Source organism: Octopus bimaculoides, chromosome 1 (genome assembly GCF_001194135.2).
Source record: "Octopus bimaculoides isolate UCB-OBI-ISO-001 chromosome 1, ASM119413v2, whole genome shotgun sequence".
NCBI lineage: Eukaryota > Metazoa > Mollusca > Cephalopoda > Octopoda > Octopodidae > Octopus > Octopus bimaculoides.
This window is the reverse complement of record NC_068981.1, coordinates 55,122,717-55,126,322: the sequence shown is the minus strand read 5'-3', so window position 1 is coordinate 55,126,322 and position 3,606 is coordinate 55,122,717.

Below are 3,606 nucleotides of genomic sequence, written 5' to 3'. Positions count from 1 at the left end.
TGTGTGTGTGTGTGTGTGTATACGACGAGCTTCTTTCAGTTTCCGTCTACCAAATCCACTCATAAAGCTTTGGTCGGCCCCAGGCTATAGTAGAAGACATTTGCCCAAGGTGCCACGCCGTGGGACTGAACCCGGAACATTGTGGTTGGTAAGCAAGCTACTTACCACACAGCCACTCCTGCGCCTATTTGTTTGTTTATTTGTTTATATTTTATCTGTCTATTTCTTATATTTATATATGTGACAAATATATTTATTTATTTAGTCATCTATTTATATATATATTTATTTATTTTTATTTTTATTTATCTATATTTCTTGTATGTATCACAGGTTAGTGCATATGTGTATATTGTGTATATATTGCTCTGTATGTGCTCCAGCAGGACCGCAGTCAAATGACTGAAACAAGTAAAAGAGTGTGTGTGTGTGTGAAAACACACAATTATAAGCTTCTATCTATACGCCATGCTATGGGCCCGTAACTCTTATGATAGAGGCGCCGTTGTGATAAACTGCATGTCTTGGGCATAGATTTGGTGGCAGAGTGAATACCTCTCCAAGTCTGACCATATATATACAACTTATAAATTCTTACAGAAGGAAAGAGAAACATCTAGATAAAGAAATGAATCGCCCCTAATGCAGTACTGGTACTTCATTTATCTACACCTAAAAGATGAAAGACAAAGCTGACCTGAGTGGGATTTGAACTCGGAGGCAAACTAGATGATACCACAAGGCAAACTAGCTGATACACCAATCGTACTTCCCCAAAACACACACACACACACACACACACACACACACACACACACACACACACACACACACACACACACACACACACACACACACACACACACATACACACACGTGTATATGTGCGTTCAGCCATTTTCTTTTCGATGTATAACAGATGCGAGAATGTCCGATTGCTTATGCGCTATGATTTATGGATGCTTTCTTTCGCGTTGCGATCTTAACCGAAAGAATACTAAATGAGTTTTTCCCATTTTATTTCAAACAACATTTTGACAGCCATCATGAAACCGTTGAAAATCATAGGTTTCGAATTTCTCAGAAGCTGAATGTGTAACAAAGTGCAGAATTTTCTTGAATTATGTTGGTGACGCTACTTGTATTTAGTTGGAAATGTACCATGACAACGCTTGGCAGATTATGCCAACAATTTTAGGAATATAAATTTACAGGTACGTGTGTATGTGTTGATATTCTAATTTCTAAATATTTACTTTGGCGCTTATGATATCCTCGGATGCATGCATTCACTCATATACTTATGTCGTATTAAAATATAAACCACTGGCAGCAATACTCCAATTTAAAACAATAATTACACGAACAACAATAACAAAAACAACCGCACCAGAAGCAGTACAAATTGTCAAACCAAAACATTCACTTGCTATTATAATTGCTGAGAGTTTAAGTTATACGGTGAACAAGTGAAGAATTTGGAAGAGACTAAGTTTGTTTACAGCAGAGTGAACAGCTAATTTCTCAAACCAGTGTATAAGTGAAGAATTTCATTTCTTTGAATACACATGAAATTTATACACATACTGTATATGGGACAGTGATTACGCTGAGAGTCTTTATGTATACACAGATATGAACTTGTTTGTTTGTATGTCGGCATGTGTTTATAGTTGTTACCATAAACTAGGCCAGACACACGTGAATATGTTTAGATTTGAAACAGTTTTATTGTTTACATTCATGCATTTACAGAGATATACGGAATATACGTCTATTGATAAGATTGTATATATTAAGTCGTCCTGAGATTTGAAGCTCAAGATTTGAGGAATGTATTTTTACTAGGGGTAAAAAGAAAAAAAAAACGTGAAACAAACCTTTTTTCGTTTTAGATTTGTAGTAGTGTTGTAGTTAGAAAATACTTCGGTAAATGTTTTGATTTTTGCATTCAGTCGTATTTATGTACCAGAGATTCAAACATTTAGTAGTACTTAATATTTTGTCCGTTTGGGCAAAATAGCTCAAACAGACTGTGATTCAAACTTACACCGGGCGACCAGCATTCATTCCACGACCATGTCATCTTCTTTTCTTGTGCATTATATGCAGAACTACCTAACGCCGTATATTCATCCATTTTTTTTTATAAACGGTAATGTAAAACGAGATTAAGCTGTCAATTATAACAGGTCGTATGTCCGCATAGAAGTTACTTCTTAGACCAGATGGTGGAGAAAATACTTGACCGGCCTATCATACCTCACCCTATGCGATTCCTCACTGCATACTGAGTTGTGAAGCATAGTCCTCAGAAAAGACAGAACATGGTATATTTGAAACAACAAATCTCTATATGTACCAGTGAACTAGCTACGTGCCATATCAGAGTAATAGCAATCACTTAATAATCTCAAATAAAGTATATTCTATTATCTATATTTGTACACATTACACAAATAATGGAACACAAATAGGTATAGATAGATGTTAGCGGTTAATGTAGAAGAAATTCTTTTGAGTGTGCAATTAAGACATTCTTTTGGCTGTGTGATTAAGAAATTCACTTCACAACCACGTGTTAAGTGTTCGATCGCACTGCGTGGCAGCTTGGGCAAGTGTCTTCTATCATAGCCTGGGTTGGCCAATATTTTTGAAATTTGGTAGGTGAAAATTGTATGGAAACACATCACATACACACACACACATACATATTTGGATGGGCCTCCGTCGATTGATAATAAGGATTCAGATGTTCGATCAACTGATTTGCTTGCTCTTTGAATTAGCAAGTTTTCCACGGGCATATGCGCTCTTATCTTCATTCACAAGCAGAATCAGTATAACACAAGGTGACACAGCATGTGACACATTATGTGACAAAGCAGTAGCTTTGAATTATTGGCCCAATCTATTCGACAGGCTTCAATACAGTTTCCGTCCATCTAATTCGAATCACAAGGTGTAGGTTGACCTGTGGGTATGGGAAATGGCATTTGCCCAGGATGCTTCGTAGTAGGATCGAAACCGATAGCTTGTGGCGGCGGAGGCAAACTTTTTAACCATTCGGCAATGCTGTGTGCGTGTATGGGTGAGTGAATGTCTATTTCGCCGATACGCATCGACGAAATATACAAACATCAGTTAGTGAAACAGAAATACTGGTACTTTTCGAATGTTATCTCTTGAGCTGTATGTTCTGCATCGAGCTACATACTCCCTGAGATATTTCATCATCAGTGATAGGCCTGTTGGAAAGTTTCAACAAAGCGATACTATTACGGACTATTTTGGTTTAAAATAAATAGAAATAGGCAAAATAAATTTTCGATTAACAATTTTGAAGGGCTTGGCAGTATATCAATGTTTATGTTTGGCAGAAATGTTGTAATCAAGTTCTGTATCATAGAGAAGCACCAGAGTTAAGGTTAAAACACAAAATCAAATAAGGGTTAAGGTTAAAATCAGTATCAGACAGGATAAATAAGTGTTACTTTAGGTCCATATCCTGAATAAGTAAACCATTTCAAAATCTGAGAGAGAGAGAGAGAGAGTGAGAGAGAGAGAGAGAGAGAGAGAGAGAGAGAGAGAGAGAGAGAGAGAGAG